Source organism: Sceloporus undulatus, chromosome 9 (genome assembly GCF_019175285.1).
Source record: "Sceloporus undulatus isolate JIND9_A2432 ecotype Alabama chromosome 9, SceUnd_v1.1, whole genome shotgun sequence".
Taxonomy (NCBI): Eukaryota; Metazoa; Chordata; class Lepidosauria; order Squamata; family Phrynosomatidae; genus Sceloporus; species Sceloporus undulatus.
The window spans coordinates 29,011,740-29,027,079 of NC_056530.1; the positions used below are offsets into that span (position 1 = coordinate 29,011,740).

Genomic DNA, 15,340 nt, shown 5'->3' on the forward strand with positions numbered 1-15,340 from the left:
TTGTAGCATCTCAGTTGGAATATCTTCTGTTCCTGGTGGTTTGTTTTTCCCAGTTGCTCTTATTGCTGCTTCCACCTCGCTTTTGGGAATTTGGGGTTCAGCTTCGTATGCGTCTTCATCTGATGTATCATTCATTTCTTTCATCTCTTCTGGGTATTGCCTCCAGCGTCTTTTTATTTCCTCTTGATCTTGTACTTCCTCTTCTGGTCATAAAGCATCCCAGCCCTTGGTTTGAACTTCCCTTTGGATCCCTGGATCTGGTGGAAGAGGTCTCTCCTTTTTCCACCTTGGTTTGGCTAAAGCAGTCTCAAACTGGATTATTCATCCTGCAGTGTGTTCTGGGCCTAAGTCATGCTTAGAGCAGGTCCAGATCTGCACTGCAGAAACAGTGCAATTTGACACTGCTTTAACCACTATGGTTCAAGGCTGTGGAATCCTGGGAATGGTAGTTTACTGTGGCCCCAGAGCTCTCTGACAGAGAAGGGGCTCAATGTCTCACTAAACTACAGTTCCCAGCATCCCCTAACATTGAACCAAGGCAGTCAAAGTGGTCTCAAACTGGATTATTCCTATGTCTTACAAAACTACACTTCTCAGAATCCCCTAGCATTGAGCCAGGGGGGTTTAAAGCAGTCTCGAACTGGATTATCCCTGCAGTGTGCTTTGGACCTAAAGAGAGACCAAAACTGGGACCCAAATAGCGGCTCTGCAGCCGCCTCACGATCTTTGCCTGCGCTCATCCCTCTAACTTTTCCTATCTCTACGTTCCGCGTCGCTGTCCAATGGCGGCCCTCCATCCCGACGCACGACGTAACTTTAGTCAGTGGTTTGGGCCTTCAGATTTTTTTCGGACTTCAATTCCCAGACATCACGGTCAGTGTGCCCATTGTTCAGGAATTCTGGGAGTTGAAGTCTCAAGAAATAAACTGCTAGAAGAGCAAAGAGTATTAGTCTAGAGTGTCTCTAGCTCTCTCTGTCGCTTCCGGTCCTGAGCCGCCATTTTGTCCCTGCTTGTCCTGAGGAGGGTGACTGCTGCGTCCTTGCTGTCCATTATAGCCATGTCTTCGCCTTGGCTGAGGAAGGGGCTGGGGCTCTCTCGCCTGGCCGCCCGAGGCATCGCTTCCAAGGCCCCTCGGGACCCCATAGGCCCCATGGTGAGCCGGGAGAGGGGCTCCAGAGGGGCCGGGGACTGCCTCCTTGTACCCCTTCCCTGCTGGAAAGGGTCTGGGGGGGGGGCTTCCAGCCCTTTCTGACTCTTGGGACCCTCATTCGAAACTGTCCTCGGGTTTTCATGTATTTGTTCTATTTTTAGCCCGCCTTTCTCCTAAGTTGGGACCCAAGGCGGCTTACAACGTATGTATGCATATATTATATATATATGTATATATATGTATATATGTAATATAAATATATATTATAATATAATATATAATATACAAATAATATTTAATATATAAATATATATATAAATATGTAAATATATTTATATATAATTAATATATATAAATAAATATATAAATTATATATATAATATATATGATATATTATATATATTTTATATATATATATAAATATATGTTATAAAATAATTTGTAATTAATATTATATATATAATATTATAATATAAAATATAATATATATAATTAGTATATAATATGGGTAATGGGTATGGTTGTATAATAGGATGTATTTTACCATAAGCTGCCTCGATCGTACTGAAAAGGCGGGATACAAATATTATTCTTATTACTATTCATGTCATTTCTGACTTATGGCAACCCAAATTCGAGCCTGTCCTGGGGTCCTCTTGGCAAGGTTTGTTCAAAGAAAGCTTGCCATGGCTTTCCCCTGAGGCTGAGAGAGTGTGGCCTTGCTCAAGTTGTGTGCCTTCAAGTCCCTTTCAACTTATGGCAACCCTAATTTGAACCTATCCTGGGGTTTTTCTGGGCAAGATTTCTTCCTCGGGAGTTTGCCATTGCCTTCCTCTGAAGCTGAAAGAGGGTCCCCAGGCAAGGTCTTCTGGGGGATTTCCGTTGCTGAGCAGGATTTGAACCCTAGGTCTAAAACAGACTATCTAGAGATTTCTAAAGAGCAAGAACTGATGTAGTTTGAGGGTTGGACTCTGGAGATCAGGGCCCAAAACACACTGCAGCAATAATGCAGTTTGAGACTGTTTTAACTGCCCTGGCTCATTGCTAGGGAATCCTGGGGATTGTAGTTTGTTGTGACGCCAGAGCTCTCAATGTCTCACAAAACTACCTTCCCAGGATTCCCTAGCATTGAGACAGGGCAGTTAGAACAGTCTCAAACTGCATTATTGCTGCAGTGTGTCTTGGACTCTGGTCTCCAGAGCTGTAGTCAAACTACACCAATTCTTGCTCTTTGTTGTGTGCCTCCAAGTTAGTTATGACTTGTGGCCACCTTTTCATGGGTGAAGCTTTCTTCAGAGGTGGTTTGCCATTGCCCTCCTCTGAGGCTGAGAGAGTGTGACTTACCCAAGTGGGTTTCCATGGCTGAGCAGGGATTCGAACCCTGGTCTCCAGAGTCCAACACTCAAACCACATTGAGGGGGGTGGAAACAACAACAATCCCCACTCTCACGTTTGTTGTTGTGTGCCTCTAAGTCATTTTTGACTTATGGCAACCCTTTCTTGCCAGGTTTTTTTTCCAGAGGGGGGCTTGCCATTTGGGGAGGTCAGGTTTTACCATGCGCTATAGTTTGGCTCACCTTTACCACTAAATCTCAGGGCTCAGCATTTCTGCCTTATCTTGTCCTCTTTGTACAGGAGACTGTCATTGGCTTGACCACCTTCTTCTTGGCGTTTATGGTACCTTCTGGATGGATCCTGGCAAATTTGGAAAGCTACAAAGGAAGACAGTGAGAATGGACCAAGGAGGCCATACTTCAGCCCTGAAGCGTCGGCGCAGTCTCACAGATGCATGGCTTCTTCCATTCATGGGAAGGGTGTTTTCTCATGCTCCGTATGGACTAGTGTCCTGAAGTGCTGCTCCCCAAATCACTGTCATTCAATGATGGCAGCTTTCAGGAGACCTCTACAAAATCCATTACAATAAATTGTATCACAGAACCATACTTCGGTGGCATGTGTTTTTATTTCATTGACCTGTTGGCAGGACACTTGGAATCGGTATACTGAAAACCCCAAGGCTTGTAGTACAAAGGTGTGTGTGTTTGTAGCTGCAATAGGTGAGGCTGAGACAAAAGGCCAGCTGTCGGTTTCAGACATTCAATTCAAAATGGAAACCAGCTGTTTCTGTTGCAATGCTCTTTTATCAGCTCTGCAGGTGTGGAGAGCCTGCAAAGCTCAATGTGGCTGGATTCGAATTCTGGTTAGCCCCAACAAAGGTGGTCAGTTATAAAGGAGGAATGGAATTGCAAACCAGTTGAAGGGCATTAAGGTTGCAGAAAGCTTGCTTAAGACTGAAGATAAAATAATGGTAATGGAGGACAGGTGGGAAAGGGCAAGGATGAGGCGTCTGCCTCAAACCAATGCTCTCTGTGGTTGCTAGTCTAGGTATTTGCTATCTGCTGTTCCAGTTGTGATGAAGTTGTTGTTGTGTGCTTTTGAGTTGTTTCTGACTTGTGATGATCCTATTATGGGGTATCTATTAAGATACAGTACAAATATAGACAGTAAAAGAATATGGACTGTAGTGTATTTTTATGGATGTATCTGGAACTCTTCTATCGCACCTATTGAATGAAAACTGGTTTTGGTTTGCAATTCCCATTGTTTAAGTTGAGCATTGTGGGCCAAAAACATCTGGAACTTCAGAGTAGCCCTTTTTGTTCTTTAAGGACTTGGCAAGTGTAACTTAAAACAGTTTTATGGGAGAGCTTTGGGCCCTATAAATGTACTTGGATTCCAGCTCCCATTAACCCTAACCAGACTGGCCAGTTATAATGATGAGGCTGCATCCGCACTGCAGAAAATCCACTTTTAATTGCCACGTCTCAGCGCTGTGGGGTTCTGGGAATTGTAGTTTGTTGTGGCACCGGAGCTCTCTGACAGAGAAGGCTCAATGTCTTACCAAATTATAGATCCCAAATTCTATAGCATGGAGTCATGAGAGTTAAAGTGGGACCAAACTGGATTATTTCAACATTGCGGATGCAGGGCAGGGCAACCATATCTGCAAGGCTGAAGGTTGCCAACCCCCAGATCTAGATCACAATAATATATAATGAGCATGAGAAAAGGGAATTGTCAGATAAGCCAATTAAAAGTCAGGCTGAGATCATGTGTCACTGCAGCCTGGCGCTGATTGGCTGGCCAATTAGTACAAATGAGCACAGTATTTCTCCTATAGACTAATTGATCCTTCCTTACAGCTTTGTGGAAGCAGTATAGCTTTTCAAGGTAAGTTTTGGTAGTGGTTTGTGTTGAATATTGTTATTACAATTGATTATCTGTACTGACTGTTATTTTATTCTGCAGTTTAATGATAATAATAATAGGATTTATTTATATGTTTGTGTGTGTGGCTTTTATTTTGTACTTTATTACTGTATATATTATTTTTTGTAATATATACTGTGTTATATATACCTGTATAATAATTTGTTACTGTATTTTAGTATTTCATAGTCTTGTAATAGTTGCATCTTATTCTGTTTGCAATGCACCTTGTCCATGGATGGCGCTACACAAACCAACGATAATAATAATACAAATTGCAATTATAATTTATTATGATTATAACTTATTTGTAATTCCAATTTGTATCATTGCTGTTTATTTGCATGTACATGGTGCTTCCCAAACAATATCAAACATTGTAATTTGTATTATTATCATGTACAGTATTTGTACCATGCCATCCATGCGCAGAGTGCTTTACAAACAGGATAAAACTTAACCATTTCAATACTATAAAATACTATACTATAAAAAACTAAAATGCAATACAGCAACAACAGTAATAGTAATTGCCTTCCCTTCCAATTCTTTTTTTTTAGCTTCTATTATATGAAAATATAATCTTTTGTTTCTCCAAAGGCTACTTTCTTTGCAACTACTTAGTAATGCATGTCTGTGGTTTAATTTATATTGATTCTCTTTATTGAGCAAGTTATATAAAAACTAAGAAAGGTCCAGCTGATTCATATTTAAAAAACAATACTGTAGAGCTTCTTCTTTCCTTTTGCTAAGCAAATCTGTGGCCGCATTTGCAGAAATAATCCAATTTGACACCACTTTAACTGCCGTGGCTCAATGCTATGGAGTTCTGGGATTCTCAGAGGATGGCATGGCAAACCTCTGAAGAAATTGGCCAAGGAAACCCCAGTATGGCTTCGCCTGAGGGTCTCCTTAAGTTGGAAACAACTTGAAGGCATAGTTTGTTGTGGGTTTTGGGGGCTATGTGTCCATGTCCTAGAAGAGTTTCTTCCTGATCTGTGGCTGGCATCTTCAGAGAATGCTGGCATGGAAGTATATATACTTACTCTCTTCCATGCCAACATTCTCTGATGATGCCAAAGCCACAAATGCTGGAGAAACGTCAGGAAGAAACTCTTCTAGAACATGGCCACGGAGCCCAAAAAACCCACAAAAAACTATGGATGCCAGCCATGAAAGCTTCCGACTTCACAAACTTGAAGGCACACAACAACAGCAGTAGCAACAACAATGTATATTGGGTCCACTGTGGTTTCTTCTAGATTTCACTACTACTGGCGGTTCTCCGTATACTTTGATATAATCGGAAATGCTTCTTAGTGCTTGATCTCACACAACTGGGATCTTTCTGTGGATGAATTAAACTTTGGGAAAGTGCGTTGTGTTTTTTAATTTAACACCAGATGGCACTCATGCGTTGCTCTTGCGATGCTCTGGTTAAAGGCACATCAACCTTGCTGAGTGCATAACAGTTTATTAATGTTCTGTTGCATCTTATGTCTTTGTAGCCTCCCACAGTCCCAGTTTACCAGGAACATTCCCAGTTAATCCTTTATAATCTTGCTTTTTCAGCTGCTTTGAAAAGGCCCCAGTCTTTCTCTCCTCCTCCCACATTCTCCCTTTGCCCTTGGCTTACTTGGTTTGCTGCAAACGGAATTCAAAGTGGGAAAGGCAGGCTTGTCCAGATGGTTTTTGAGCTATAGATTTTAAATGTGGGTTGTTTTAATATGTGCATATCTCATTTGCCCTTTTAAACCGGTGTGTAATTGAACTGATGTGGTTTGTCTGCTTATTGTTGTTGTTCCTCGCCTCGTTCCGTGGAGAGAGCCAGGTAAGATTATTATTATTATTATCACTACTACTACTATTACTATTAATGTTGTGGTTGTACTCAGTTTGGATGTTATGGAAGAATATTCATCCTTTCCCTGGTGTTGAGTTAATTGAGGACAACCTACTACTACTGCTACTAAATATAAAAAGTAGTTTATCCTCAGTTAACTAAGCACCATGGAAAGGAAAGGATTCCTGCCTGAATGACTACCCTTCCTTGCCATCCAAACCGTGTACAACAACCACAACATCTTGACAAAATGCAGGCAGGTCTATGACTAACATTGGCCCCATACAGACAGGCCAAAATAAAGCTGCTTCGGGTCACTTTGGAGGTACGCTGTTTAAATGATGCATGCGTCCTAAGAGGCCAGAAGCTGCTCCAAAGCTGCGCTCCTGTCTTAAGGACAGGAGCATGGTTTTGGCATGGCTTCTGGCCTCTTAGGGCACATGCATCATTGAAACTGCTTACCTCCAAAGTGACCCGAAGCAGCATTATTTTGGCTTGTCTATATGGGGCCCTAGTCACCTTTTTTCTTTCTTTCTCCTTTATGATTTTTAATACATTTTTCTTGATGAAGAAGCCAGTGGCACTTCCAAAGTTTGCAACGTGTATATTGTGCACTTTGGTTGGCCCAATAAAGGTATCCCTGTTTTAGTGGATTTTGGATATTAGTGACCATGGCGTTTATTCAATGGGCTTCTTTGCCATGTCCAAAATGGAAAACATTTTTGAACTCCTGGACAGAAGGTTTAAATGTAGGAAATGTCTTGGAAAAGGAGGACATCATCGTGAACATATGCTCTATCTCCATGCTTTTTTTTGTCTCAAAGGCCAAATAACCAGTTGCATGTAACAAGAAGTTAAGTACAGTGTTGTTTCTCTGTTGTCTAGCATCCTTCTTCTTTGGGCAGTAAACCTTTTTGTCTTTCCAGCAATGCAGATTGGAGGCAAGCAGTCCTAATACAGAGATCAAGATGGCAAGTCGTCCTGAGGAGCAAAGTGTACTGGCTCGGCCACCTCCTGTTACAAATGGTTTACCACAGGTAAGTCCTTTCCCCTTCTGCTGAATAGCATGAAGTAGTGGTGAGTTCCCCAGAATAACCTGCTCCTTCATGTTGCTTGAGATTTTTAAGAAGGGCCTTGTGGATACCTCTTGGCAGTGATGTATTCAGGTCTTTTAGTCCAAGTCTTGAGTCAAGTCTTAAACCCAGTCTCAAGTCTAGTCTCATGTCCTTGTAAGATACTTCAGAGTTGAGTTTCAAGTCTGGGAGCCAAAAAACAGAGACATGGTGCATTTTTCAGGTGTAACAGCAAGTGTGTTGTTAGGCTTGAGTTGAGGTCTGTTGGGCATCTTATCCCTATTGCACATCAGAGAAGACTTCTACAGCTTTTGAAAAGCTTTATGAGGATCCTTTCGCTTTATAGAATTGTAGAGTTGGAAGGGACCCCAAGGGTCATCCAGTCCAACTCCATTATGCTATGCAAGAACTCTCAATCAAAGCATCCTAGACAGATAGCCATCCAGCCTCTGTTTAAAGACCTCCAAGGAGGGAAACTCCATCACTCTTCGAGGGAATGTCTTCCACTGTCGAATAGCCCTTACTGTCAGGAAGTTCCTCCTAATGTTGAGCTGGAATCTCTTTTCCTGCGGCTTGCATCCATTGTTCTGGATCCTGTTCTCTGGAGCAGCAGAAAACAAGCTTGCTCCCTCCTCAATATGACATCCTTTCAAATACTTAAACAGGGCTTTGATATCACCTCTTAACCTTCTCTTCTCCAGACTAAACATCCACAGCTCCCCAAGTCGTTCCTCATAGGGCTTTATGGTTTCCAGACCCTTCACCATTTTAGTTGCCCTCCTTTGGACACCAGTTTTCAAGCCCATTGCCTAACGTATTTGCTGTTCCTTCAAAGAAACGCACCCCACACTTTGGCGATGGGTCCTGCCTGCTGCTTGACATGAATGGTACCAGCAAATCAGTTATTAACAATACACAAGTCAAGACACATGTGCCCGAGTATCATTTTTTACCATGTCATCTCCAAGTCAAGTCAACCTGAGTCTGACTTAAGTCTGAGTCAGTTGACTCTAGTCTAGTCTAAGTCACTGGGAGGGAAAGCAAGTGACTAAACCGTAGCTCCTAATTCTTTTTCACTGTGTTTGCTTTTTCACAAGGATGCAACTTTGGGCGCCGCTGCCATCCATCATGGTGCCAGCGCTGGCATTCGCAACGTCCTGGAGAGTCATAGAGTCCTCCGAACACCCCTGCGAAGCCAGCAAGAGAAGGGGACCATAGAGGACAGGCTGAAGGTGTACTGCTACCTGCCCAAGAGGCGGGAGCCCCATGGATTCTATTTGTCCCGCTCGATTCCTTCCAAAGTGGATTGTTTCTGGAAGAAGAGAGCCACGGAGGCCAGCCAGGACTGACCCTTCTGCTCCTCTGACAAATTTCCAAAGGTATGGATGCTTGCTTTGATTTATTTCATGTACATCTTGCTTTCTAAGAGGTACAGTGGGCCCTTGTTATAAACCTGGGTTTGGTTTCAAGACCCCAATGGATACCAGAATCCATGGATGCTCAAGTCCCATTAAATACAATGGCATAGTAAAATGGTGTCCCTGATATAAAACAGCAAAACCAAGGTCTGCTTTTTGGAATTTGTATTTTTAAAAATATTTTCAAACCGTGGATATTTGAATCCATGGATTTAAAAAATCAGTGGAGACAGAGGGCTGACTGTACTCAAATTGACAATGAAATCCCGATTACAGCCTCTTAATTAAAAGATGTCTTTAAAACAAATAAATCACTTTATAAAAAGCAACTGTAGACACATAGTCCGCACCAAGCAGGGTGACCAGATATCCTCCTTTTCCCAGACTTGTCCTACATTTCAGTCTTCTATCCAAGAGGACAGAAAATGTCCCCCATTTGGAGCATGGTTAAGGAGCATGAATTTACATTGGTGTTTTTAGCTTTTATATTGTAATGTGCCACATTTGTCTTGAATGTCCTGCATTTTACAGTTCCCTGTCCTCCTTTGCGGTTATGGCATCTGGTTAGTCCAAACCAGTTCAAGCGCCTTTAATGACTGGCTGACTTACTCACCAAAGTTTTGCTTGAATAAAAACACTTTCCCTGGCTGACAGAAGCCTCCCCCAGGAATCATAGAAGAGACCCCAAGGGTCATCCAGTCCAACCCCATTCTGCCATGCAGGAACTCTCAATCGAAGCATTCTCATTGACAGATGGCCATCCAGCCTCTGTTTAAAGACTTCCAAGGAGGGAGACTCCACCACTCTTCAAGGAAGGAGTGTGTTCCACTGTGGAACAACCCTTACTGTCAGGAAGTTCCTTCTAATGTTGAGCTGGAATCTCTTTTCCTGAAGCTTGCATCCGTTGCTCTGTGTTCTAGTCTCTGGAGCAGCAGAAAACAAGCTTGCTCCCTCCTCAATATGACATCCCTTCAAGTATTTAAACAGGGCTATCATATCACTCCTTAACCTTCTCTTCTCCAGGCTAAACATCCCCAGCTCCTTAAGTCGTTTCTCATAGGGCTTCATGGTTTCCAGACCCTTTACAATTTTAGTCGCTCTCCTTTGGACATATGGCTCCAGTTTCTCAATGTCTTTTTTGAATACTGGACACAGGATTATTCCAAGTAAAGCCTCACCAAAGCAGAATAGAGTGGCACTATTACTTCCCTTGATCTAGACACTATACTTCAATTGATGCAGCCTAAAATCGCTGGCCTTGTTAGCTGCCACATCACACTGTTGACTCATGTTCAACTTGTGGTCTACTGGACTCCTAGATCCCTTTCACACTTACTTTCATTCAGCCAGGTGTCCCCCATCATCCTATATCTATGCATTTTGTTTTTCTGCCCTCACTGCAGTACCTTAAATTTCTCTGTGATGAAATTCATTTTGTAACTTTGGCCCAGTTTTCTAGTCTATTCAGGTCATTTTGAATTTTGATCCTGTCTTCTGGAGTATTAGCTGCTACTCCTAATTTGGTGTCATCTGCAAATTTGATAAGTATGCCCCCATTTCTGTCATCCACATCATTGATAAAGATGTTGAATAGCACTGGCCCCAGGACAGAGCCTCACAGGACACCCCACTGGTCACTTCTCTCCAGGATGAAAAGGAGCCATGCTGATATATAGAAAACAGCAGACCCTTTCCAATATGGTACCTAAAATACTAAGTAATAAATGACTTACGGTCCCATCTACTGGGAAGCACTTTGCTGCCACCAGTTCCACAATATTTAACTACTCTGTTACTGTTGATCAATAGTGTATTGATCGTTATATTGAATTGTTTGTTGTTTTAGCTGCCCATCTAGAGGAAATCCGTCTCCTCCCATGGGATTACAGTTGGCCCTTTGCATTTGCAGCTTTGACTTCTGCAGATTTGATTCTTCATGGACTTAGTTAGTGTTTCCGTCTAGGAATTTCTAGGTCCTCCGGTGCAACTCTGTGGTCAACGTCTGCCAGAAGTCACGCTGGAGGACCTAGAAATTCCTAGACAGAACACTTCCCTGGGCATTTGTACATCCTCCAGTGCAATTCTGTGGTCAACATCTGGCAGGTGTTGACCATAGAGTTGCTCTGGAGGACTTCTGGGGGTCTTTTACCCCTACTTCCAATGAATGTGGAGGAACCACTGTATTACATTTGTCCTTTTGCTACAAGGCAAGTCACACTCTCTCAGCCTCAGGGGATGGCAATGGTAAACCCTCTCTGAAGAAACCTGCCAAGAAAAACCCATGATAGGTTTGCCTTAGGGTCACCGTATGTCGGGAAAACTTTTGCTACAATACTAAAGTGACAACATTTTAAAAAACCCTTTGGAATGATCTAATACAAGTCAACAACCTATTTGATCTTAATAATAGTGCTTACACGCTGTTTCTGTGTATTTGTCATTGTTGCTTCTCACATTATGTAAGTTGCTAGAGACCAATAGTCAACAAACAATTCGTATACAAAATGACGGTGGCGGGACGAGGAAAATTTGTAAGCTTGACAATCTGCATAAATGTTTGCTAATGACATATAACTCTGCGTTAGTCTTGTGCGACCTCCGGTTAATATGACATTTTCTTTTAGCAGAGCTTTGAGTTAGCTGTGAATAAGCAAATTAATGAGTGCTAACGATGGCGCCGATCTGTCTCAAAACCAATTAATGCAGATCCTAATGTTGTTAAAATTATTTCTGGTGGGGGGGGGGAAATGAGCTCCTTGTCTCTTTCCCCGGAGCAAAATGGGGCCTTTATCCTCCTGCAAAATGGCAGCTATTGAGCGGACGTGTAGATTGCCCACAGACTCGGATGTTGTGGGTCAGGTTATTGGAAAGGGTGAATGGCGGTGATGAATTGTAATTGACTTTGTCAATTTTTTAATGAAGTAACACCAGTAAATCAAAAGGGCAAGCGACAGATGATGAATACCGGAAAGAGCCATTCGTCTGGCCGCCAGGCAACCCAGCACTGATATGCTGTGACCTTAGGGCCATCTTTTTTGATTTGCATACCTTGAGGTATGTCTTTAATAATACATTGCAGACCAATTAAGCAGAGGGTCTCAAAGGTGCGGCTACAGCCTTTTGTGAGAGGTAGTGTGGTATAATAGATGGAACAAAGAATAGAAACGTATGGCCTTTGAGGTGCTGCAAGACTGCACCTCCCATTATCCCTCTCCACTGGCTGTCAGAGATGGATGCTGTAATCCCATAACGGTACCTCTCTATGGCCAGATGTTCCATCCCTGAACTTAAATAGGGAAGCGCTGGAGTCAGGCATGGAGCTCACTTGGTGGTCATCCTTTATATAGCTTACTCTACCTTGTAGGTAGGTAGAGTTCAAAGATATAGCTGTGATCTCAAGGGCCATTCAGTCCAACCCCTTTATTCTGCCATGCAGGAACTCTCCATCAAAGCATCCCCATTGACAGATGGCCATCCAGCCTCTGTTTAAAGACCTCCAAGGAGGGAGACTCCACCATTCTCTGAGGGAGTGTGTTCCATTGTCAATCCCTATCTTGTAGGGGTGTTGTGAGGGTAAAATAAAGGGAAAGGCTGAGTGTCACCAGAATTCCTTGTGGTTTTTTTTTTAAGACAGAAGTAGTAATTAGTTTTATATTCCTAAATCTAGGTTGGCCTTTAGGCAAAACTAAGGCGAGTCAGGCTTCTTCATCAGGCAAAGGTGTTAAGAAACATACAGGAGACAAAAGTTATAGAATGGCGATGTTCTCAAGGTGTTGTTGGTGTGTTGTTCTCTGAAGGGATATCTATGCAAGCAAGACCCTCTCGAATGCTTTTTGGCCAGGGCCATATGGCCAGAAGGAGGACGGACCTGCTTACAAAGAACAACTTACCAACACCTTGAGAAAATGCAAGCCTTTGACAGCTTGCGTCATGCATTTTGTGCCTTTTGGTTGGCATGATAAAGTTATCACTGTGGATTTGGGACGTTATTGTACAACATTACCGTAGTTTGTTGGGTTCTTATGAGTTACCTTTGGGTGGACTTTAAAGCACTCCAGAGGTATTTATGCATTTCTCAAGTCTTAGGCCATTTTCTCAAAGCCACCTACCCTCCCCATAACAAAAGGTTATGAGCCACACACCAAACTACTTTCACAGCACAGTAACAACTAGTGGTAACAAACTACAGTATAACAAGGAAAAGGAACAAAGTACAGTTGTCCCTCCATATTCTCTAGGGTTCAGGGCACCAGACTCCCATGAATATGGGAAAACTGCAAACAACAAAATCATCATGTTTTATCTGGGAGGGCCCCTCTCTAGGAATCTGTAGGTCCTCCAGCACAACTCTGTGGTCAACGTCCGACAGACACTGGCCATAGAAACTGCACTGGAGGAGCTACAAAGGCCTAGTGGAATGTCCTCTCTAGGAATCTCTAGGTCTTTCAGTGCAACCTTTAGTTTAAGTTGACCATAGAGTTGCACTGGAGGACTTAGATATTCCTAGAGAGAACACATGAATCAAATCCGTGAATAATCAAATCCGCAAAAATTGAAGCTGCAATTATGGTGGAATGAGTGTGCTTTTAAAAACCACATCTTTTCTACCTCTGGGTGGATGTGCACATGTGCCCATGCGCATTGGACGGGGTCTCTTTCTAAACTGTCGCCATCTGCTTCGCTTGTAGCTCTGCGCCATGAGGTGGCCCACCGCACCTTTCCCTTTCCCGAAGCAAGCGTTCACGATAATGATGGTTTTATCGGAAGATTGTGCCTTCAGAATCGCCATGTTGAGGAGCATTGGATGGACAGCGCTTCACGCTCAGCAACCAGGTTGTTGTTGTGCCTTTCCTTGTACCCACCTTCTGTATCTTGTTCTTAAAAACAAGTAGATAAATTGTTCCGGTTCCAAAGGTACAAAGAGAGAGGAGCCTTTCTCCTTCTGTTGGAGGGATAGAGATTAATATGAGATTGTATTGTATTGTATGAAATATTCCTCCTTCTATTTATCTCAGGCTTTAGCACTTACTTTTGTAATAAAGGATGTGAAATCTATGGAGAGTTTTGTTTAAGCTTCTGTCTCTGTTTTGCCATTGTAAGAGAATAGCTTCTTAAGTCTCCCTGTTCTACTTTTTTTAGATGTCATATCCAGAGGTAGCTGTGTTCGTTATACAGAAAAGTACAATACCATCCCAAATCCAATAAAACTAAAAATAGTTTTATTGGGCTAACCAAAATGCATAGCATACCCAATAAAAGTATTGCTGTTTTGTGGATTTGGGATGTATTTATTAGCTGTATATGCCACATTCATTATCAGGGTGATGTACAATGTGAACCTACAATGTCATGACAAGGTTTCCCATGACATTCTTGCAAACAAGTTAGTGAAATGTGGCTAGACAAGGTAACTGTTACATGGATTTGTAACTGGTTGACCGGCCGAAGCCAAAGGGTGCTCAGCAATGGCTCCTTTTCATCCTGGAGAGAAGTGACCAGTGGGGTGTCCAGTGGGGCTCTGTCCTGGGGCCAGTGCTATTCAGCATCTTTATCAATGACTTGGAGGACAGAATTGGGGGCATACTCACCAAATATGCAGATGACACCAAATTAGGAGGAATAGCTAATACTCCAGAGGACAGGATCAAGATTCAAAATGACCTGAACAAACAAGAAAGCTGGGCCCAAGCTAACAAAATGAAGTTCAACACAGAGAAATGTAAGGTACTGCACTTAGGGCGGAAAAATGAAATGCACAGATATAGGATGATGGGGGACACCTGGCTGAATGAAGCAACGTGTGAAAGGGATCTAGGAGTCCAAGTAGACCATAAGTTGAACATGAGTCAACACTGCAATGCGGCAGCTGAAAAGGCTAATGCAATTTTAGGCTGCATCAATAGAAGTATAGTGTCTAGTTCAAGAGACACAATAGTGCCACTCTATTCTGCTTTGGTCAGGCCTCACTTGGAATATTGTGTCCAGTTCTGGGCACCACAATTCAAAAAGGAATTCAGGCCTGGGCAGAGCTTTGGGAAGTTACTTTTCCAAGAGTAGTGTTTGGGGTGACCAGATGTCATAAGAACAAAGGAGGAGGAGACACCGCAAAAGGTATGGCATTCAAGGAAAACGTTGGACCTTGCAAGACAGGAGCTAAAAAGACAGACATGAATGCATTTCATGTGTAGTTTATTTACAGCTCTGTTACACGTACTGTGTTTTCTTATCTACTCAGCGGTTGCTTTGCTGATGAAGCTCTCCGTTCAAATGCCTTTTCGGCTTGCGATAGGCTTCAAGGAATCTAATGAGAAGTTGAATCTGACAAAAACTACAGTTCCCAGGATTCCCTAGCGATGAGCCAGGGCAGCTAAAGAGGGGTCAAACTGCATTATTTCAGCAGTGGCTCAATGTCTTACAGAACAACAGTTCCCAGAATCCTCTAGCACTGAGTCAGGGCAGTTAAAGGGGTCTCAAAGTCCATTTATTTCTGCAGTGTGTTTTTTTTGGACCAAGCCAAATAATTATAATAATTAAATAATTAAATAAGTAAGAATTAGAAAATTAATAATAAAATAATAATTATTA

The 15,340-nt window shown here is 42.5% G+C and overlaps 1 long non-coding RNA gene across 1 annotated transcript; it reads left to right on the plus strand.

Annotated features, from left to right (window-relative positions):
* Nucleotides 1–6,773: 6,773 nt before the first annotated feature.
* On the plus strand, nucleotides 6,774–13,806 carry LOC121915181. Its single transcript, XR_006100661.1, has 3 exons — nucleotides 6,774–7,301; nucleotides 8,435–8,716; nucleotides 13,444–13,806. It is a non-coding gene; the product is annotated as an uncharacterized LOC121915181 (long non-coding RNA).
* Nucleotides 13,807–15,340: the final 1,534 nt, after the last annotated feature.